The 26573-nt window shown below is 26.7% G+C and overlaps 1 pseudogene; it reads right to left on the bottom strand.

Moving 5' to 3' along the window:
- Positions 1-17381: 17381 nt before the first annotated feature.
- LOC149057719 (uncharacterized) lies at positions 17382-25990 on the bottom strand (annotated as a pseudogene).
- Between the last annotated feature and the right edge of the window lie 583 nt (positions 25991-26573).

Below are 26573 nucleotides of genomic sequence, written 5' to 3' on the forward strand. Positions count from 1 at the left end.
ATTTTATTATTTTATTGAATTTTATTTTTTGGTAAAAAGTTAAAAAAATTATTCTTCAATATTTTAATTTTGAAAAAATAATGATACCTATTTTATAGAGTTTATTTTGCTAAAAATGTTGACCTTTCAACATTTTATTTTCATTAATCTCAACTGGTTTTTATCCGTACGTTGAGTCCCCTTCTACGGTTAATGGGTATATTCTCACGGGACACTCTGTACTCTGTAGTCTGTACACAATTCAAAATGCTGTGTTGTAAAAAATAACCCAAAAATTACCTATATATGATAATTATTGCTAATAGTTAATTCATTCATATATTATTATCTAGGTAACACTTAATAATAATATTTATTTAGATAATAGATGAAAGATCTAAATAAAAAACAGATAATTTAAAACTTGAATTAGAATAAAATTGAATTTTTGCTATAAGCATAACAATATACGTCATATAAGATATAACTGCATAAGTTTCAATTTTTACATTTTTAAATACAATGACTCATTGGAGTTAACAGCAAGAATGAACAATATCCTGTTAAATAATTACAGTATAAGACAGATAGCTTCAACAATTACAAATCCCACATAAAAAAAAAAATGTTTTAAATCAAACTTAAACAACAATGTGGTACTTACTTCGGAAGATAATAAACCAATAGGATGTTTAGTTAATGTGGGAAGATCAGGCTACAAAAAACATGGAGCTGGCTGAATCGAACTCTCTAGATTGATGAATTTCAGCAATGGACTGCAGGAATAGATGGCATGACCTATATTTAACAGTATCGACTTGAAGGAAAACAACTACCTGCAATGAAAAATACGAGAAGAAAATTGAAAATCTTGTCATAAAAAATTATACAGATAAATATTATTTTATTTTATTTTATTAAATACATGAGATAGATCCTTTGAACACACACACACACACACACACACACACACACACACACACACACACACACACACACACACACACACACACACACACACACACACACACACACACACACACACACACACACACACACACACACACACACACACACACACACACACACACACACACACACACACACACACACACACACACACACACACACACACACACACACACACACACACACACACACACACACACACACATATATATATATATATATATATACAATACACATTATACATATATATAGTTACACATTAATTGTACAATTTATTGTATATTTTATTATCTCTGGTTACCATTTTATTTGAATAGATAAATCAAATATGAATTTTAAATTATTTTTTTCTAGATAAGATAAGATCAATATATATTTTTCCAAATAATGCGCAACACTGCCAAAATGTTTGTGTTTAGTATGATTAATTAGATAATCGTAAAATCGTAAATTAGAATAGAAAAATTATTATTTTTATTATTATTTCATTAGTTTTGCCTGGTTATATACTACCTATCAAATTTGTTCAATATTTAAGGATAGCATTTTGAATTCAATTTAATCAGTGAATTTTTACATAATTAAAATGATACTCGTAAATAATTATTTAAAGAACATATAAAATGTAAGACAGTAAAAACAATATAAAAATTTTAGTTAGATGTTTAAAAGCCTTATAGATAGTTTTAATTATTTGTACAAATATAAAAAAAAAAATAGTTAAATTTATTAGTCTCTTCTGTTTTATTAGCAACATTGTTTCCCTTTCAGCTTTATTTTAGTAAATAATTATTGCTAAAAATGTAATAAATAAAACCACAAAACAATGGGTTTTATTATTTTATTATATGTACCTATATTTTATTATACATCATACTATAAACTTTATGTAAATAACCCATATTTATTAATTTTTTTATTATTTTGTAGTTTTAAATGGTGATGGAAGTTATTGAAATATTTATTTGTAATATATATTGATAAATGTGTATAGGATACTGAAAGTACTCAATTATTTAAAAAATTAAAAATTAAAAATAATATAAAATTGTGCTTAATTCGAATCTAAAATGTTAAAAAAAAAACAACTATTTAATATTCATTAAATTATGAATAGTGTTTTTTTCAAAACTACATACCTAGTTAAACTATTTTTTTCAGTTTTCATTAATTTTTATAAAATAAATAGCGTACCTACTGATAAGTTCGTATTAAAAAAAAAAAAACTTAGTAACAAGAATTCTTCTATTAGGTTATAACTACAGTGACAATACAGTTGGTAAAGTCTAAAATTAGACGGTAACATTTTTTAATTATTTAACAAAAAATGTTTTCTAAATAGTTAAATTTTTATATATTGTTCATAGTAAAATTGTGTTTTGATTTCTCAAGTTTTCATTATGGACTCATTATACTGAAACACGCAAATTATTTTTGTAGATTTTACTTACATAATATATAAAATTTGTTTTAAATAGTACGACTATGATTGGATGAACATTAAGCATGATTATATTATGTTTATTGAATAATAATAGATAAATATGTAATTCGCATCATTAATATAGGTACATAAAGACAATAACTAATAATAAGCTTACTTAATAATTCATAATCGATACATTTTCAAACGTATTTTTTATAGCTCTAAGCTTAATATGTAAATAAGCTATTATACTATATAGGTGTTCACAAAGTTTGTAAACGGTCATTAAACTTATTAGGAATTATGAACCAAAATATGATATAATTAATACGGCTGTTAAATATTTTACCAAATAAATGTGGCAATGTGCAGCGGTGTTATCTGTTATTGATATTTTTACCAAACTATAAAAATATGCAAACAGTAATTAAAGCGTTTCCAAATTATTAAATATTTTTCAGCACATGTAATTGAGTACAATGCATAAACTTGAGTTGCTTCAGTTTATGATTTGTGATATATGATTATAAATATATATATTGAAATGATATATTCAAATATCTAATAAATTATAAATGAATATAATATGAACATAATATTATGGCGTATAATATGATCTTCCGAATTTCTAGTAAGTTATTTAATTTATAATAAAATAAAACAAAAGAATACATATTATATTCTTAAAAAGAACAAAGATTCCAAATCTGTAGAGATATATTCTGTTTAAAAGAGAATTTTTAACTCATTTTTTTACAAAAAAAAAACAAGCAGAAATTTGGGTGAAATACAAAATCAATTATCGATATATCAGATATACCTAATATAATCAGAGACGCTTACTTAGCTCACAAAATAGTTCCAAATTTAAAGAGTATTATAGTTAAATTAATATGACGCAATCGTAATGCTTACCAAGAATTGATTTATCTTGTGTAGGTACATACATACATTATAATATAATGCAAAGACATTATTAAAATTTTAAATGGTTCAACAGGAGGAAATTCAGAGAATTAATATTTAAGTAACTCACTTTAAGTAGGGCCTTAAGTATTATAGAAAAATATTTATACAAAGGGAATTTAAATTTTATAAAAGGGAATAAATTAAACCGTTAGGTAGCATTAATTTTAGAAATAAGCTTCTATCAATTTAAACAACACAACCGTGAAATATAAAAAGCGTTCATAGAGGTAACCCTTTCCCTTGCATCCATAAAATTCGTCCTTGCCTAATAATATTATTACAGTGTGTCTGTTTTGAAAACATAAATTTCATTTAAATGTGTAGCAAACCGATGTTCTACTGAGTGAAATTCGTTGTCATAATAACATGCATATATACAATATACATTATAGGTGAGTTGAACAACGATGATTTTTTTCATAGGATCATGGGATTTTACTCGATGTTAATAAATAATTTCGCTAACGAAGATTAATAGATTGACAGACTGTTTACCAGATTCGGTATATACACATGTAGGTACATTCCATATATTATGCACATTCAAACAATTTTAGTTGTTCGGTCTAGGATTAAGTCATTTGATTTATTATTTTTTTACACATGCGATATATTGCTCCACCTTCGTGTATTTTAAACAGAGTTAAATTTTTTACATCAAGTCTTGATTTTTTCCCTGATCCTTGTCATGTTTGACTTCTTTCTATCAGTTTAATATTGAAGTATTCGCTTTGAGGTTGTACAGCACAGCTTATGTATAAAAAATATTCATTTAAGGGTATGATTGATTAGATGCACGTATTACCTACGTAATGTATTTGAAATGTAATCAAGTAATTTGTATTCAAATCATTTATGAAATCATTCTTTTTAATCTATTTTCATAAATTATTTACTAATTTAATTTATTAAATAAGAAATAAAAACAGTATCTTTCCAATGTAGATTTACGCTGATTAATTGGCAGTCAACCTGTTTTGTTCCATGTATAGCTCAGTTAATTATTTTTTCTACGGAATAATATTCTAAATGTACTTTTTTGACATAGGCTTCAGGTATTACCTATTTTATATTTATTTATTTTTCAACTTATAATTTATTTATCCTCCCAAATTGATATATTTAATGCAATGATAACAAATTCTAACTGTTATTATAAATTGGGTGATGTATATTATATCATATGATGGTGTATACGTTCATCAAAATATGGTTCAAACTGCTAAATGTATAAAAGTCAATCGACTTTTTTCGATACAATTATTATGTAGTTTTCGTGACATTCATAGCATAACAACTACCCGAGTAATTTGTTCATCAATATAGATTGTTGGTTTAGTAGTTCAGTACGTGACTATTATCTTACAGTATTTCCATTAAATTTAAGCGGATATAATAGGTAAATTTGAGGTAATCATAAAATTAAGTTTATCAATACTTTTATTCAACCTCTTAATAGTTTAAATGTCTTTGTGATTTTTGTTGGTTATTGGTAAAATAATTTAATATCTATAATGCGGTAGTGTCTAACAAGTTTTTATTGCGTATAATACGAATTAAATATTTAAATTATAACTATAAATGTTAAATATGACGAAACGTAAGAAAACTGCTAAAAAACTTAGTTCACATTTGTTGTAAAGGTATTTTTGTTAAATAGGTAGGTGTATATTCATATTTTATACACCTATAGTTTGTTTTATCAAAATTTAATTCGTTTTTATAATAATTATTTTGTTTTATATTTTATAGCAGGGATGGGAAACTCACAGTTACTATAGGGCCAATTTTTAGAAATTTAAAATATAGCGGGCCAGAGCATAGAAAGCAAAAAAAAAAAAGGTCATTTAAAATATACATTTTAAATAGCATTTATTTTGTTTATAATGAAATAGGACATAGGTAATACAAAAAGCGTTATTGAAAATAATTTAATTAAATATTTAAATATAAAATATAAATAGTTATTTGCAGTTTAGTGAGAGTTTTGAGGATGTGTGGCTTCTAATGACAACGCGGCAAAATCGACTTCTATTTCGGACGAAGAAACACGAAGTAGGTGACTTAATGTTTCATCTGTAAGTCGATTTCTATGTTTTGATTTAATATGTTTCTGATATAATTAAATAGATCGGTACAAACAGCTATGGTTAAAATCTATACGTATCCATACGTGTGTATATACCTACTATAACTATATTGTGACATTTATACATTTAACAATGTTCAATACCAGATAACAATATTATTATATCGATAAGATAGAGTATACACTATACTAGACATTATAGATTATAGAGTATAGACGATAAAGTTTAAAATTGTATACCTATACCTAATGCAATTTGAAAATGTAGCGTGGGCCAGATAAAAAAGGCTCGCGGGCCGGATGCGGCCCGTGGGCCGCCAGTTGCCCACCCCTGTTTTATAGCATTAGGTACTCGACTTTGGTATACCTCTGTGACCATCATTTTGGACTCAACAGTTATTATTATTGTTGACTTTTTTCTTAAAAAAATTAGTATTTTCGATTACGTTATGGAAAACATTTATTTGGAGTAACAACTAACAACAACTTCCTGAAATAATTTCGTAAGTATTATCTCCTATAGTAAAAAACATCAACTATTTCTTGATTTTTTGTAAACTCCGTCTTTAACAAAATCCGTAGGTATCTGAGATAAAAGTTTACGTATATAATGTACACTACATGTATAATAAAAACCACTGCGCAGTTGTTTTCTCATGCAATTTTGGGTACCAATGTTTAACGAGCCAGGTGCATTTTTCATCTGTTCATCGAAACGCCCTGGAAAAATAACATCTGGTATTACAGATCAACCAGTTCCAAAATGGCTTACAAAGCATTAAATTTGTTTTTCTCTTCTAAATTTCTTTTACACAGTAAACATCATGTAGAAATAATATTCTTATACAATCACTATTATTTTCAAGATACACATTGATGTACTTAATTTACTTTTATAATATAATATATTAATTAAATTATCACTATATAAAAATTAAGTTGTAACTGAAACACATAACAAATTACAATGTTTCTTAATTCAAAAACAGTGTTATCAAAATCATTTCATTTCAAAACAAACTTATAAACAGTAAGATAGGTACACCTAATAGTCATCGTAAAAAAAGCTTAATAACACATTTATCTATACTTTGTTTATGTCACTATTGTCGTCTATGCATGCAGGAAGTGAAATTTAGAGTACCTACCTATGTTCCTCATACAATAAAACAACTTTTTTTTTCTAAGAAAAGCAACTTACTTTCTTTAAATGTTTCAATGAAGACATCAGCGTATTATATATACGTATATTTCGTATAGTTGGACTGTAAAATATTGGAGCTATTAGAGTGCATGAAATTTTAATGAAGGTACCTACATAATATTATTTGATTTCAGTTACATAAGTCGTTAAAGGTGGTATATTTCCATTTGGTAGATATCAGATATCACATGCAATATCAATATAATACTATACAATTTCCACATTTTTAAATTTTTATTTTATGATTAATTATATTATAAAAGTAATTAAGGCTAGATCATAATTATTTAGCATAACCTGCACGTACATTGATAGCTACTATTTTTAGAATCAAAATAACATACATAATATTATAGCATAAACAATACTGGAAGCAAACCTACATATAAAACTAAAATTGTATTGGCATGGAGTGTTATTATTTAACTGTAAGTTATACTACTTAATTTCATTTCATTTAAAGTATATAATACATATTTTATAAATACAAAAATATGATCTAAATTTATGTTGAATAATATCTTACTTATGCTTAACTTATAAGGTAGGTATATGCGTCTTACAGTGTATTACCTATTTTTTTCAAATATAATATTTTTAAATATGAAGGAACGATGGTAAATCACATAAGCGTATACCTTCGTACCTCTTTAAAATTAACAACGTTAATCCAATTGATTTTGGAGAGATTTTAGCTCAGAGAGTTTGAAGATAGTACGATCATAGGTCTAGCAACTGTCACCCAATATGAATGATAAAACCAAGTATGATGCACAAGCGTCGTAGGCGATCTATCCAAGGTCGAATCAAATTTTATTATTTGTGTGTTTTGGTACCTTAACCTTGACATAATTTTTTTGATGTTGTTTTATTTATACCATTGTCAAAGTAAAAAAATTGTAATTTCCTTATTTTCTTAGGAATACTGCCACTTTAGGGAAGATAGTTTTAGACCCGTAGTATAATGATAATTCAATAATTCATTATACATTATAGTAATTAAGTGGTGCATATTATATTATATTATATTATAAGTTTCAATTTGCAACTTAGGTGGTTACGTAGTATAACGCTAAATTATAACGTTGTAACATTCATTTTAATGTTTGTTGGGTTGCCATAGCAATAATTGTAACGGTCAGAAAAATTTGGTTAAAAAAATAATATATCCATCGCAAAAACATATAGGCATTATAGGCACGTTTAAAAAAATATAATTCTATTATGATATCTAAAAAAAAAATAAAAATATTTGTATCTATCTATTCAACGTGTTCTCATAAAGTGATTTTAAAAAAGAAATGTATGACGTGTTGTGCACGATAAACCTACTGGCTACTTATATGTAAAATACTCGTTTTCTTCGAGTTATTGGATAAACATTTTATGATCGCAAGTAGTAAAGTCAATAATCAAGCCTATCGCAATCGGACATTCAGTTTGAACCAATAATATTGATGTTTATACTTTACATGAGTATATGCACAAATGCACATTGCATCGCAATTTCATTCGTACTTGTGGATGTACATTTCAGAATTTGGCCCCTTAATAAATAACAATATCATTTTTCCATAATAGAAGAGCGTATATACTATTTGTCTGATAAAAATGTTAACCCAAATAAATTCTTCCTCCGAGTACCACATAAAGTAATATCTTTTATGTTTTTGCATTATTCGATTTCATACGACGGTGGCCAATAGTACTTTTCTCATTTTTTTTTATAACATTACAGTTATGCACGTATAGAATGAAAATAATTTAAAAGTACATAGATGTGGTTACGCATACACAATGTCCTTCTTTTGTTATTGATTAGTTGATTCATTTCGTCCGGGCTTAATTTTCATCAATTTTTCTTTCTAAAACATTTTTACGGCACATTGAACTGCAATGAATATTAGGTACCAATACTGTATATTTTAAGTCAACCTGAAATTGTATTATCATAGATCGAGATATTTTTGTTTTATTTTTTTCCAGACGCTTTAATCACATAGTACCTATTACTATCGTCTTTTTCATAATGTTTTATTTTTGTAATATTTTATATTATTAATTTTGATTAAGAAAAATTGATTCTTTTCATTTTGTATTTACAGACCGTATTAATATAAAAGAAATATTTAAATTATCATTATCATGTAAACACAAACCAATGGTGACGTTACCGAGACTTTTTCCTTAATGAAAAAAAAAAAATATACATATATTTTTTTATGAGACAGTTTTGATAGTTTTATTTTTCAAATCTAATACTAAATAAAATAAAAAATCACTTAAATTATAATAAATAAACGACAATCGGCGTTGACTCATCAGTTCAAGTTGAGTTGAACAGCTAGATGTGTACGTTTCTGATTAATACGTAGCCGTAGGTACTAGGTACATAAACTCCTATACAATTGCCGATTTAAACTTTAAAATATGTTTATTGTTTAAATCCATCAACGTCGGACGCAGATACTATTTTTTCACATTGCTTAAGTCAAGTTTTCAATTTAATCCATATACAACAAGCGTTTAAGAATATCTTCTTTTACTTCGTTACATTCATTCGTATCAGATATTTGAATTTCTTCTGTAATAATGACAGAATGCAGAGCTTAAAATACCTGATTATCAATTCCATCTTGGTTGATTTGATGTTTTTTATTTTTAAATTTGTAGAAAATACATTTTTATACATTATAGTAGGTATATTTTAAAAATCAATTTGATAAAATTATCATTTTAAACAAAACATTCTCTAAAATTGAATGAATTAAATGTAATTTATATATTTTAATATTAAAATTTCTTATAGAATAATTCATGAAAATATGATGATATATAATCGATTATGAGAAATAACTGGTTTTAAGTTTACTAAATAATAATCAAACGTTTAACTTATATATATATATTAATTTTCAGAATCAAACTTCCGGTATAATAAACCACCTCCGAATTGGTCACACACACTTAACACACAGCTACTTGATGAGTAAAGACGATCCTCCACTATGTGAGTCAATGCAGCGTACTTTTAACCGTCAACCACATCATCACTGAATGTCAAAAATACAACCAGTATCGAAATAAATTTCACATCTCTGAATAAATCTGTCAAGCACTTGGACCAAACCCACAGGATGTAAAAAACTTAATTTTATTCTTAAAAAAAACAGAATTGTACAATTTAATTTAATGTAGAAAATTTAAATACTTAATTACTAAAAATGTAACCAAAATAAATGTTTCTATTACTAATCGCCTAGTTGTCGATGTATTTTGATCAAAAAAAAAAAACTTCCGGTATTTGAATTAGAATTAGAATTCTATTAATTTCCGGTTATCAACGAAATATTAAAGTTGCACAAAATACTAGGGAAGTCGCTGTGTTGCGTATACAGTATAGTAGGTGTCGAAAAGTTTTACAAATCTTAAGTATTTGCAGTTGTTAATTTTATTTTATCACAATAAAAAAATAGAATAAATTTTCTTGAAAACTGCTTTTGTGTAAAAATTCTTGTTTTTTGATTTTTATTTTCCTGATTATTTTGGATTAGTATCTACAATTTAATCAGATTCGATTTGAAGTACAAAATATAAACACACATTATTTTAAAAACAATGCTCCGCTGAAAATCTTACAACTCAATTTAAAAAAAATAACCTCAAACATTTTATTATATAAGACATAAATATATAAGAGAGTAATGTATAGGTTGAAAACCTTAAATAGTCAAATATTTTTAAAGATTCAACCAAGATAAATTATGGTCAAAATGTTAAGTTTTTAACAATAGGTAAAGAGGTTTTAAAATACTGATAAGTTGATAAAAGTTGTAATGAAGTTTCACCAATATTGTGATTTACCTTTTAATAGAGTATTCAGTGGTTTTGATTTTTTTTTTTTAAAACTACGAAAATTATACTCAAGAATAATATACTACATTTGTATAATTTTAATCTTATGATTTAAAACTTTTAATATATTATTATTATTTATTAACAATAGGGTTATTTTGGAAAACTATTTGAATATCAAGTTTAGTGACAAGATGCTTCTATATTTTTATTATCCTCTTAATAGTTAATACCTAGCCTAAATATTTCAGTTCCTATAATAATTTCAGCTTTTTAAATGACAAATGATGATTATAATCTGTATCTATCTAAAATATTTTGGAATCATTAAAACATAATATGTGGACCTATCTAATATAATGATAATACTATATACATGATATTACCTACACAAAATCTGATTTCAAGGAAAATCATTAGAAAAAAGGTTAGAAAATATAAAGACAGGTAAAAAGAAAGTTCTCAGTAGTATACGCTTCAATTTATTTAAAAATGAATAACTTACATAGCTGCTTGCAATGAAATTTGTATTTACACATATTACATGTAACTCGTAAGTTATAAGTATTGAATTTCAGAGTCGAATGCAATATCATAATAATAATAATAATAATAATAATAATAATAATAATGAATCGTGTTTTTTTAGAGAAAATACATTTTACTTTTTCCAATGTGTAGCAAACATTTGTATTCATTTTATATCGTGTGTAGGCGTACGTACAAAATTATGTGTTATACTGTTATTCGATAACAACAGGAATCATCCTACATCGTCGACGTGCGTTTAAGAAATAAGAAGAGAAATTCATATTTTTTATACCTATGGTTATTTATTTACTTGCTGCATAATATTATAATAATATGAATCGCTACAAACGCGTAAACGGTACCGTCTCAATCACTCTTTGCCTGAAACGATGCGATTTCCCATTTTAATACCTACACAAAATTATTATGTAGGTACACGATGAGCGGCGAGCGCTGAACAATATTATAATTACCAACAGTGTTGTAGGTAGTTCGTTTCGGTGGCAAATATTAAATATTATTTTGTATCACGCTGTATAATATACGTCCAGCGAGGCATTTGAATTCCAGTCATTCAACGGGATCCGAATCTATTTCCCCGGCGAATGACTAATGATGTTATTGTGTACCGAAATAGAGACAGATGCGCCGTGATCGCCTGGAATTCGGGGGGAGGAACGCGTGCGCGTTTTATTGGCTTCGGCATGCACTTTTTTTTATTTATTTTTATATTTTTATATTATTATTATTATTATTATTTACATTCGTAGTTTTTTTCCACCGTGACATTTCGCCCGACTCTGTTTGTTTAGCGAGTCACCTCTGCCGTTGGATTTATTTTTATTTTTACAAACGTACACGCACATAACATACACGCAGGTACGTATTGACAATACGCGGTATCGAGTGTACCTATATATAGGTATATATAAATCACGGCCATAGACAAGAGTTATCTCCATGAGTATACGTGTCGGTCGTCGTGAGCCGCAATCAGTGTGTATACCGGCGGAGTTGACTGCACCTACATACATAAATAATAATATTATGTAGATATAACTCAGAAGCTGGAAAATTCTCGAAAACAAAATCACCATCTACGCGATACGAGAGTGAAATCATATTCTTCCAAAGCCACTATCAATACACTATGTTCTTTTCTTTTTTTTTTTTTATTAACGTTTTGTGGTTTATCGGAAATCCGTAATGGTTCCGTACTCTCCTTCGCCCCTGTGAAAGAAGGAGTCGCAGTTTCTTGACGACATTTTTTTTTTTGCATGATTACAGTTCAGAATCGAGATGATCACAAATATTTCGTTTGAGCATCTATTATTATAGTTGAATCGACACAAATAAATTAGTAATATAACACGTTATATATGTATAGGATTTATATGATAATTTTTTTTTTACTTTTTTTGTTATCAATGACTAAATAATATTAAAATATAGACAATGTTAGACGGAAAAAGGTTTATTCGAGAGATGGTACAAAAATACTCAAACGAGTTAGCATCCGAATTGACAGAAATATTAGTTATTAGGATTTTTTTTATCCTTAAGTTACTTATACTAACTTTTTCAAGAATTCATTACTACCGTTTATTATGCATGATTACAATATGTGTTTTGATACATCAATACTTTCATAGTAAGGCACAAACTGTTTTTTTCTTAACTTCATATTTATTATTGGATCACCTGTTTTTAAAATATTTATTGTTCAATGCATAACAGAATTATTTCACTCAATTGTTTTTATTTATATGTCATCTTTTGTTCTGTTACCTTTGTAAAAAGTCAATAAGACATTAATTCAACTAAATACAATGATACAAATAAACATATAATATCAAAATGTAAAATATAAAATGTTATACCTACCGTCCTACCAACCTACCACATACCTAAAATTGAGGTATAATTATAGTTGTAAGTTGTTCAACCATAAAACATGGATAATAGTGTAACAAAAATTTAGACATACATTATAATGGTAAATAGTATATAATATTCTAATTCTTAGAAACTTTATATTTTTCAACGTCCTCTTACAAATACATTGCACAATGGATTAAACCATACAAATTAAATGATTAAAATAGTTATTTTCGTCGGTAAACTTGGTATTTTCAGTCGGAAAATTTCGATAAACACCTTTTCATATTATGATCACATGTATTTTGTATAACAACAGTGTAGATTTTCATAACGTATAAAAATGTACAATAGAATTAAAACAACACTACAATAGTATTCGTTAAAGTAGTATAAATTTAAATAATTTGTTCAACGTTCATTAGTGTGAATGAATAACACTGGAAAGCCTGTAATTTATTTATGTATGTACAAAAAACATACTATTTTAGGGTATAAAAAATCGGGGAAGTTGCTCTACTGACTGCTGAATGTTGTACAGTAGGTTTAAAGTATACCTAAGTTGTTACTGAGCAAATCACTGGAATGAATGTATTAAATTCGAATTAAATATTAATTGATTATACTGGAATAAAAATCCTGATCAAATTAAAAAAATACTAGGTTGGTTAATTGGTTTAACAATTATCTTGTTGCTATTTAGCTGACAAGATTTTTGTCAAACCAACATATGTGAAATTGTAATTATAATGAGATGATAATTAAAAATAATTCTGGTTATATTATATTTCATAGGCACAAATAGAGGGGGGGGTATGGAGGCTTAGCCCTCCTAAGAATTGCTATAGCCCACACAAAAAACAAATTATTTTACTACATGATACACATTATTTAATTTAAACGCATCATAAGAGTATTCAGTATCCTGATCTGAGCTACAGCTTTAGCCCTCCCCCCCCAGATTTCAAACACTATTTGTGCCTATGTTGACAATAATTCCTGTTTGTTTGACAATCATCTTGTTGCTATTTAACAAACAAAATTCTTGTCAAATTAACAGTATATTTTACTTGAGTTATGATAATATGATATTTATAGCTATTGATAAGATAATTATCAATACAACAATGCAATTTGTCAATAATATGCAGCATAGAGTAATACTCTATACTATTCCTATAAGTTACAATACCGACCAACATGCCCCCCCCCCACATTTAGCATGCATGTCTATACATATCTATACCATTATATTATATTATTACTGATTCAAATTTAATTTTCAGTAGGAAGGTAGGTATCAGTAAAAATACATTTTTTAAATGTTCTATAAACTAATAAACTAAAAACAAATAATGTAAATATAATATGTTTTGCTCACTTTATTAATTATATTATGATTTCTTATAAATACAATATAGATACAAAATATTAAATATAAAATGATAAAAAAAAATATCCCATTTATATATTATAATTATAATTTATGTTTTTTTATACAACTTAATCATTTAAATACAAATTATAAACTTATTTAATCTTATTAAATTATTATTATAATAAAAACAATACAAAATCAAAACTATGAAATTATAAAAACTACGTATAGATATTCTTATTAATAGTGTTTGTATTTTAATATCATTATTATGAATACTGCAAACAAAAATAATACAAATAATACATATTTAAAAATAATTATAATAGTTATAAAACCTATAAGGAATTTTACATTTTTTAGAATGTTAATGTTTTTAAAACTATTTTGTACACTTATTCAAATAATACATTATACATTTTTACTTTTTGCACAAGAAATAATCAAAAAGGTAAATATAAATATTAACTTACTTTAAAGTTGAAATTAGCTTAATTAGAAAAAAAGTTATTGGAGAAGACACAACTTGTCTGACAATATTGGTTATTATACATTATTAAGTACTTATTCAATAAATATTATTTTAACTCGGTTAATATTTGTGTTAGTTTAGGTGTATCGTAAATTGATGAGTAATTAAAAATATTATATTTTTGAATAAACAACCATACTTTTAATGATTATAATAATATATAATATGAAAAACCATTATTTGCAGATACGGTATATTACCTTATATTTCTAAAGATATTTTATAATTCATTTAACTATATCAAGTAGGATTTATTTTTCTATTAAAAGTAAGCTAGGTATGTCGAACTTATTTTTAACCAAATTATTGGTTTGGTATATTCTATTATGGATAATAATTACGAGTTTCCAAAAAATAAATAAACATAACTAATTTACATTAATTTTTGAATTCAAGATTAGAATACATAATATTATATAGTAATAAAATATCTATACATATAATATTATAGTAATTATTAAAATCAAAACTATATAATATTTTTTTTAATTTTAAATTTTATTATCAAATCTAAAATGGTTTATCCGATATTTGTACAAATTAGTTTTTAAATTTTTTTTAATCGTTTTGATAACACGTAAAGATTTTAATATATTTATTTGTTTGTATAAAATCAATAACAGATGATCTATCGATCTTAACACATTTAATGTAGGTCACTAACATTTAGGTTGACCATTTTGGTATATAGATTTGAGGTGGGCTGTTAATTTAAATTTGAAAGCAACGAATAATTGCATTAAAAGTGCTTACTAGTAAATACTAAATAGTAATAGTAAATGTATTACATTATGTACAAAAAAATGAATTAATTGTTTAGGTTTTAGATTTTTAGTGTTAGTTAAATCATAATTTATGTACTTATGTATATACATAATATTATAATTAGCAAAAATATAGTCTGACTCTTAAGTGTTATTATATTTTAATTTACGATGAAATAATTATAATTGATTTTATTAAGTGGATATGTTATAATTTATAAAACGTTCCTACGTTTTTGCTATTTTTTGTTTTTTCTTTAGGTTTAGTAAAACTAATGAAATAATAAAAATATTATTTGTCTAAAGTACCAACTAGATACAATTTTCAATCAATAAATAAGGTTACTTGAAACTTTTGTAGCAGTTTTTTTAGTAAAAAAAAAATAACGAAAATAAAATAAACATATCATTGTAAAAGAAATGTACATTTTTCACTTCGTTGAAAATCTGAAAAAGAATTTACTGTAGTTGAAAAAGTAAACTGTGCGACCTTTTTAATAAACTTATTATAGGGTTTTATACTTTTATATTTCAATTAAAAACTATTTTTGGTTTTTGTCTTTAGGTTTTTGTCATTAGGTTTACGGTCAATTCTAGTGTTAAATATAATATATTAATCGTATTTGACATTCATTAACTTTTTTTAAAATCATATATTTAATTCAAATGCCTAAAATTCAATAAATTAATGTAATTCACTAAATTTAAAGGCGTTTCCTTAAAAAACTTGTAACATGGTAAAATATTTCTTAGAGTTGTAATCAATGTTGAATATTTCCTTTGAATAAATATCTACTTTAATTAATTTACTTTTTTATTTTAAATTGCAATTAACATCATTAAACTCGTCAAATTTATAATGATCACTTGCAAGCTTAATATCGAGAGTATATTCGTATGCAATAAACCATTTTTTTTTTGTGTCAGCGTGAAGGTTAAATTTAATAAAAAAAAAGCACTTTTGAGGTGGGATCATACTTATCTGGAAAAATAAAAAGCATAACAGTATTAGGACAATAGATCATTGTATACGTTACTAATAATGTTGCTCTTATAGCCTAAAAACTATAATGGCAAGGTGAATCTAGGTATCTATCTCTACTTACCTACGAGTAGCTGGTATATATGTATATTTTGTGGATATAATTAATTTATATTATCATTTTTAATAATCACATACAATGACAGTGTAACACTTTATCTGTAGGTACATTGTTGTATTGTTAAGTGGATCATAATGAATAATAATAATAATGAAAAAAAAAATTAATTCAAACAAAATGTTGCGTAGATATACTGTATATACCTACTTACTTTAACACAACCATCGTGAAATATGAAATTTTGCTATTATGCACATTACCTGTCATTAAGCCTGTAATATAAATAAGACACACTTATTTTATTATATTATAATATAATATTCGGTTTTGTCCTTGATGATTTTGAAGATTGTAACATGAAGGCATGACGGTCGTTATGTTTATGGCGAAAAGTTCTGGAAAATCTAAAATTGACATACGAAAATAAAACTACGAAAGTATAACGACGACAATAATATGGTCAGAATTCCACATAATATTATAATTATTATAGGCGTGTCGTATGCTTTCGACCAAGAAAATCATATCTATACAAAAATCTACACATACGTATCGTATGCTATATCTACCAAAAAATCATATATAAAAATCTACAAACTTAAGTTACTAACCTGCTCAAAGCCTGTTGGTTCACAGTTTTTGTATTTTAAATAGCCTGTTTGTTATCAGTTGTTCATATTTTTTTTTTATTTTAAAAATATTTTTTATATCTTGTAAAAAACATTCAAAAACTTTTTTTCTTTGACGGATTTACACCATTCTTCTTGCAATTGTTTTTCAAGAAGATTGGTCGCTCCACGAGTTCTGATTCCATACTTTACTTTCATGTGTTTCCATAACCATTCAGTAGTCTGTGTTTGAGCACCTGTACGTGGATTTATAAAGTTTTTGCTGTGTTTAACTGTTTGGTGAAGAAAATCATGTTCACTAAGAATATTGTAAGCTCTCCATTCATCTGAATAAATTGTGGTTAAGGTTCTATTTCTTGGACAATTATGAGAAGTAATGTTTCACGATCTCTTTTATCAACTATAAACTATAACGGCGCTCCAAAATATTATCTTGACGCAAGCAGCACATACCAAACACCCAAGGTCCTTGAAAGCGATTTCCGTAATTTCTTCTGTTTTGGTTTTCAATATTTTGATTTTCTTCGTCAGAATAGTTTTCAAAATCATAACCAGAAATTGAATCAAAATAGGATAGCTTGTACTATCATTAGGTCTATGATCGCCAAGCCGTAATCTGCCTCTATTGCACTTCCGTCTGCCTTGGAAAATAGACTCGTCAATCTGTACGATGTATTCTTTGCCTCCAATTTTTCCTCGTTGTTTAAACTGTTCGACGATAACGTTTCGACTCAAATTATACCAATCTGAGACTGTGTGATGTCCTCTACCAGTAAATTTTTCTGTTAGTATATTTTTAAATTGATTTTCCCAGCACCAAACAAGTTCAAATATTTTCCATAAACTTAATTCACTATTATATTTTCCATTTTTTCGGTGTAAATAAAAAATAGATTTTCTGTGCAAATGAATTGCTATGTTAGACAACCCTTTTTTTCATCGTAAATATTTTGTTATAATAATATCTACGTTTACACCACGTTTTCGGTTTTTTAAAAAGTTTCTTTCATTTCACCGTTACATTGTTCTTCAATAGAATTTAACTTTGTACGCAGTTTTGTATTAGGTAGTAAATCATGATCTATTAAAAATTGAATATACGTTTTGTCATTAAAAATAATTTTTTTATATAATTCACCCAAAGTACTTATTTTATAAAACGATAAATTTACAGTTAATGAAAAACACAAAAATACGACATTTGATCTCGGCGATCAACGAACACATACTAAATTCTAAAATACTAAAATACAAAACTTTGAAATTCCTAAAGGAATTAGAAATATATTTAATATATAGAAATATGATATCGATACCGTCAATACGGATTACCGTAAATAACGGGAGATATGATGTGCCTTATTGTACTCCACAATATTGGTGGTTGAATTAGTTGACAGATCATCGTATATTATGATAATTATTATTACTCCAAGTCATAAATTTATTTTTACTGGAATATAAAATGTTTTAATCTGTTGTAATTTATTAATCGTTATTTAGGACGGTCATCGGATCACGTAGTATAATACACCTACCTAAAAAGGACAAAGGACCGAATTGATCTTTAAAACATAATTATAATAATATTTTTATTTGGATAACGGTTTTATTAGCTTAATTTATATGGTTTTAAAAAATATCGCAATCATTCTCCATTAACTAATATAATACATTATACGCGCGCAGTAAAGCGACAAACAGTAATTGCCCCATAAAATCGAGAGAAAAAAATGTTGTCAAAAATCTTTTCCAAAAGGCATTAAATATTTTGTTTGTTGTTTTTATTTTTGTTTTTAGTACGTCATGTAATGTAAAGTGCAAAACGTCCGAACGCTCAAAATGCTTTATACGTGACTATATTATAATATTACTGCAATGGTGTACGTATGACGTAGCTGATGGTCAAGTTGTCTTTGTCATTGACTCATTGTGTTGTCAGTATATAGTTGACATACTCTTAAATGTATGTACAATCGGCATAATTCGTATGCTATATGTATACAAATTGCAATATATTATTATTTCTGAAATAGTTATGTATAACACACTTGTAGAGCCGAACGCTCGCCGCAGTGAAGTAAAAATTATGATCTTACCATTATTAGGTATTTATTGTCAGGTATATTCACTTATTTCTGTATATTTTATAGATTTATACATAATCTAAAACAACGAAGCCAGAAGTTTTGAGGCAAAACCGGGAAAATTTAAAATTAACACCCAAACTGGTACTTAAATTATATAATTAAAAAAACAAAACAATTTTATTATTTTAACCGTCCTAAAAACACGTATAAGGCACATATCATAAGCTCGTAAATGTGAGTGTTGATGAACCATATTACAATATTATTGTAATACCTACATTTGTAAAAAATTCAAAGATTTCAGAACAATAAAATTGAAAACATTTTTTAACAACTCATTAGATATTATTATACCTATATGACAATTATTATTTTTATAGTAAATATATTTATATATATTAATACTAATTTAATTAAAATTTGCTCTTTCAGTTAGTGTAGTTCAGTTTTTTATACACAGTACTCAGTAAATAAGTCGTGTTCTTACTTATCTTAACGATGGAAACTGTATTATTTTCTATTGCCTAGATAAATAAGCTCTTTTTTATTGCATCATTAAATTTAACATAAACTATTGAATCTATCTTTTTTTAAATAGACAAACTATATCCCACGAAGGCGTTAGGTTTCTTCATCAATCGATATAATGTCCAGTTTCATGTCTTGTTTGAACTTTTGCCTGATTACTCTTCATGGAGAACGAGACATTTTAAATTCAATATTAACTTTTGAAGCAAATAGAGTTTCTTCGTAAAAATTTGTCGTGTATCGACGTAGGGGAGGTTACGTCATAGATTTATAGTCTAGGTTCACATAGAGTAATTTTGTCTGGACGTAACTGGTTATAAGAATAATAAAGAATTAATATTTTCAAATTATGTTTTAGATTACACCAGAATAATACGCCAATGTGTGGGTAGTAATGGTGGGAGGGTGCGGCAGTTATAAGCCACTTCTTGTGTATATTGTAATCTAGCCACGACTACCTATATACCGCTGGATGTCTGGATGTACTTAAATTATAATGTATATAACTACAACTCTCAGCTATATATTATTATTAAGTAACTACCTGAATTATCCCGTGTAGCCCACGACGATATACCACAAATGCATTGCGATTTTTTATGCACGGACGCTTATTCGTGTAGCTGCAAATGACCTAAACACAGTCGTAAGACCGAAGTGGATTTCCGTCATGTGATCCGTATTAAACCCAACACTTCATGTTTATATACCGCAGTTAGTTTTAAATTCAATTTGAAGTTTGAGCCCCAGTTAATAATTAAAAAGCTATGTGATGGTTGAAAGCGAAAAGCCGTCGAAATGTTCGACACTTGTTTATCGATACAATATTACTGCGTGATTTACATGTTTCCTCTCTTTTTTAGCCCCTGAAATAATGCAGTCATAAAAGATCTGATTTTTGTAATTTTTGAATATGTTTAATTATAATATTTCTTTACATATAATAGAGGATTTTTTTTTACAATTTAAGGGGATTTGATACCGACCGTTTTTATGTAGTTCAATATAAGCAATTTTCTAAGTGTGTGCACGTGGTTCATATAAAATATGTGTTCGTATCAAATGATCATTATAATGTGAGTGATTATGTATAGTATAAAATAAAATAAAATAGAGCAAAGTTCTCTTGCACTTTCACGTATTCGTACCTACATGTCAATAATGCATTACACAAAAACTAGACAAAACCGCATAACTGAACCGATAGAATTTAGTTTTGAAAAAAAAGATCATATTTATTTGATTTGTTGGTAAGTGGTTGATCTAGGTATAGCCTAGTACTAAAATTTAAACAATTATAAATGTTTTAAAAAAATTCTTAATTTTAAATAAGAAATAAAATTTTCCAACCTTTAATAACCGAAAAAAAATACCCCGATTGATTACTTACATAATGAACCACAATTTCAGAGCATTTCTTTGGAATAAAATCCACACATTCAAAGCTTTATACGATTCATCTGTTGTCTCGGTTTTTGGACTCAAATTAATATATTTTTAAATCGGTATCCAATCCCTCAAGAAATATCTTTTGTGTATTATGCAATATTCTGATTTTCAAATGAAATCCTCTCGTTTTTTCTTATATAGAGAATTATTTTTTGAAAATGTTGACGTAAATGAATCAAAATTTAAACGAATAGTTTTTGAGTTATTTAACATGATGCAACTGCTAATGATAATAGGTTTATGATAATGGATTTGGTATGTATATGATGGTTTTTTAGTGGTTTGAAAATTTCAGTAATTTTATTATCATTATTTATTAATATTAATCTATACATATTCTCAACCTGTACACTGAAAGTGTAAGGTGCTCAAAGGTGCCTTAGGTTTTATTAAATTAATATCAAAAGCAAATGGATTCAAATCGTCAACACCTTGGAAGGATTTATATTGTGGATTCACCAGATCAAAATTGTAATATGGCTCTATCCTCTGTGATCCTTGCAGCTAAGACTTAATGTCAACTTAATAGAATTCAACTTAATTTAATCTCGCTCAAAAACTTGGTTTATGGATGGGACGTTCAAGTGTTCAACTAATATATTATTCCAACAACTATATATGTTATACGAGGAAAGTACAAAAATCAAATCTCAACTTGTGCGACTGCAGTTTTACCAAATATGTTAAAAAGCACTTACAACACTACTTTGAAACGAGCAATAATTAATTATATCAAAACTTCAAACAATCCAAAGCAAAAAAATTAAAAATTAAAGATTATGAAAAACCAGCTATAACTGGCACCATAGATAATGTATTTTTTGTAATAGGTACTACAGAGATTAAAGAATGTTATTATTTTCATTTATACAATTATATGTGATGAACAATTCAATAAATAAGTTTAAGTTCTTTTTTTTTTTAGGGTTAGGGCTTCGACAACTGAGATCATTAGCCTGGGAAACTGTAGGGGAAGGTGCTGTAGGTTTTAACACGTGGATTTTTGGCAGAATTTTGAATGGGTACTCGTAGGTTTCTGCCATGCCCGGTTGGGGGGCGGCGGCCTCTCTCTCCAGACACCGCGAAATGCCCAAAGAGCGATGCCACCCGTGACCGAGATTCAAACCGGCGACTGCGTGCATCACAACCGACGCCTTAGTCCGCTCAACCACTCCACCCCCCTCCAAGTTTAAGTTTTGTTTATCGAAATAAATTACAAAAATATCAGGATAAATAAAATTACAATATAATATTAATGCTGTAGCATTTTTACCTTTCATCAAAGAATGGAATGTATTATTTATACATAATAATTCCCACTAAACTATAGGTTAATAGTAAAATATTTTGAAGACAGGATCAATGGTACTACTGGTGCTCAATATTGTTTTCTCCAATGTATTGATGACAGATTTTCGGAAACTTTTGGAAGCCATTTGCTACTTGATGATTGTTGGAAATAACACTTAAAAAATCAGATAATAATACATATTATTATCACTATTATGTTTAGATAGCTCTTCATCGAATATACACTACCACGATCGTTGTTCCGTATTATTATCTTGTGAATTGTGATATGGAATTTATACATCTCTATAAGTCGTTTGTTTGTACAAGTCGAAATGGAAGCTATATATTTTAATGCAATTTTAATCCTAACAAACTCAATACCTTTCTTAATTGATTGTTAACTACATTACAAGTGAGGTAAAATTCAAATTTGTTCTCCTTCCTATTTTTATTGTATAATTCATCGTCACTGTTTTCTTTTTCATATATTATTTAACCTTCAATATTGTTTTTCATGTAATATAGAAATTATTTATACATTACGTCTTGTATCTGGTATATTACTTTTTCTATCACAACTATTATTTACTACGTTATAGAGTATATTATATATTAATGTGAAAATAGTATGTATAATTACTATATACTATATGGTCTTTGTCCCTGAAACTCCTCACTGTATTTCCCTATATAGTATAGACACATAAAAAAATGTACTTTTCATTGTGCTTTAATTTATTTATAATCGTTTATTCGGAGATAATATCATATTCATTGTCAGCTATCGCTAATAATATAATTTTTAAATTTATATTTCCATTAGTCAATTTATTCTTTATGTCTAATAAATATTTATTTTACGATGAAGTCTAAAAAATTACTTTAAAGACTTTGTTAAGAAAAAGTAAAAAATAAAGCCATTCAATCTATTTTAAATAGAAAAAAAAACAAGTTATAATAATTAGAGAGTAGATTTTCAGATTTTCATATAATATACTATATTGACTTTATAGGACTAAGGGGAGAGGGTGAGCAATGGGGACGTTTTATCCATTACATAATTTGTAGGAAAAAAGATGTATTTTGCATATTAAAGCACATTATTACAGTAGAATATTCAGCCTATATTTCATATTTAAGAATAATTTATTGTATTCTTTGTTATTTTCGCCCGAGTTATTTCGTGGAAGGAATAAATATTTTTTAATTAAAAAAGAAAAATTATAGAAATTGTTTAATAACTTAATTGTTATCAAATTAAAATTTTTTTATTTTTTGAAGTGTGACTGAATATAAATTATTTAACAAATAAAGTAAATGTGTGCAATAATTATCTTCAAGTTGAAATATATTAAGTACACACAATTACAATTTATCCAATTATGGTAATTTTAAATATCATAAATGTATTAATAGTTTATTATTATTTTAATTAAAAACTTAAATTTTAAAATTTAAATGGATATAAAATTGTTTCGAGACAATATTTCGACATATCGGTATGACATATACCCCGAAAATATGGTTCTCTAAAGTTTTTGTGATACCTATGTGATTTTACTTTAAGATTTCTCAAAAGAATAAAATAAATGATCTTACGTGAATTCGTTTTGTATGAGCTTGGATCTAGACTCTAGATTCTAGAGAGTGGGCCAATTGAAGAAAATAAACTGTACGCTGACATAATATTAAAGATCAAATTATTTTTAGTATATTGTATAGTTAGAATTATGTAATATTAAAGTTTCGTGAAATCAATAATTGTATTTATCCTAACTAAATAGGTTAGGTGAACAGGTATGAACCATACTTATAAAATAATTAAATATTAATAGATAGGTATACTATATATAATATACATAATATACATTGTATATTATTACTATAGTCTTCTTCTTTTCGTGTCCGGTGCTAGGGCTATATGCTATTACTATAGTAATCTCCATATTAGAAAAAAATAAACATTGTTGTTTTTATTTCGTGAAAATTAGTAAGACACAAATTAAACAACTAAAAAAAAGGACACATTGTTAATTGTAAACAAAAAATATTACTATAAGCAAAAATCTGTGCAATGTTCTGTGCTATTAATTAAAGGAAAAAAAAAATACAAATATTTATGTATTAATTTTTCTTTACAATAGTCAGTTGGTATTATTCATGAACTTAATTATTTAAGAGGAAAAAATGAATTTGTCTATAATTATGAATAATATGAACGTGCTGTACTTACTTATATTATTTAATACCAATATACGCAGTGGATTAATTTTTTCTTGATACTTTCCCCAATACTATCAAGTAACTACATATTTTCGATTTTAACATATTGTTTTTTGTTGTGTTAAAATCCATCAATATGATTATACTAATTGTGCGTATATTAATGTACGTATTCTTGTAGTTAGGCAGGTAAAGAATTATGTTTATTAACATAATATAGGTAACATATTTTTTTTGTTTTTAGTTAGACAATATTTAAAATCCATATATTAGTATATCACAAATGCAATGAACAATTGTTGATTATATGTTTAAAGTGACTGGAATATTTGAATTCTCAGTAATGCCACCCGACAGTTTAAATTAGCAAATATTTAGTTCAAGGCAGGTCCGTTCGAGACGTCTCTGGGGGTTATCAGGGATTGTGCTGGAGGATATTCAGTGAGTTATTGAAATAGTGGGTTAACAATATTATGTATTAACATAATATAGGTAATTAAGTAAACTATTTAAAATAATATTCACTAATAGGTACGCATAAATGATTTTACTGTTGAAAAGCCCTCTAATCAATGACTTTAGTAGATAAAAATCGTTTTGTCACACGAGAGTACGAAATTCATTGGATTTTCAGTTGGATATTTTATTCGCTAATGATTTTATTATTATTTACCGATGTTGTCTTATCGTTTATTTCAGACAAGCAAATACCTATCATTCACAAGTTGTAGGTACTGTTCGTGTATTGTAAACATACAATATTATTATGATGTAGTTTATAAATATACTTTACAGAGGCGAAATCCTTCGCGTCACAATGCAGGACGCTGTATGCATGTACTGAAGTATTATAATACGCACATTGTAATGAAAGCACAGTAGTTGAATGACGTGCACATTTCGTGTTCTATAATTGGAATTGGACGACATAGTATTATAATATAGTGCTGTACTGTCGTATAAGTGAATACCACATACCTATTATAATAATATAGTATAGAATAGAATAGCAACATACTTACCCGGCGAGTGGACATTGTTCGCGTCGCATTGACGACGTCCATAGGCGTTCAGCAGTTCAGGACCATTTAAATGAACCATTCATTGAGTGGTAAATACAGAGAAATTCTTTGACGCGAGGTCGTTTGAATAACTATTACACCCGAAATATATTCTTTTCTAGGTATTCTAATACTGACTGAGATGATGATATGGGTAGGAAATAAATTTTTTTTTTTTTTGGGGGGGGGGAGGGATATATTATTATCATAATTTCTTTATGATTCATAAATATTATTCTTCATTGATCCGATTGGAAAATCGTCCGATGAATCTTCGTAGATTTCCCCTCCCCCAAGATATTAGTGTCAGTTGCACCATTGCGCTTACAAAATATTAAATATTATATTATATTTTTTTTTTTTAAATTAAAAATTACAATTTTTTCAATCTATTTAAGACATGATTGTTAGTTGTTTTGATACGTTTCTCTAAGTTTTTAAAAAGATAAAATTTATAATAATTTGTATGTCCGTATAGGCACACCCTTCATCGTGCTTATATATTCGACAGAGATGTATATGAATAAATATAACATAATATTTTGTTTTAATTTTCTTGGGATTATTGTAATCTTAAATAATAGAATACAATATTATATATTATGATGTATAAGCTATAACGT

The sequence above is a fragment of the Diuraphis noxia genome, unplaced genomic scaffold (assembly GCF_037042655.1).
Source record: "Diuraphis noxia isolate RWA-SAM2 unplaced genomic scaffold, SU_Dnox_SAM2 contig0003, whole genome shotgun sequence".
NCBI classification, from domain to species: domain Eukaryota; kingdom Metazoa; phylum Arthropoda; class Insecta; order Hemiptera; family Aphididae; genus Diuraphis; species Diuraphis noxia.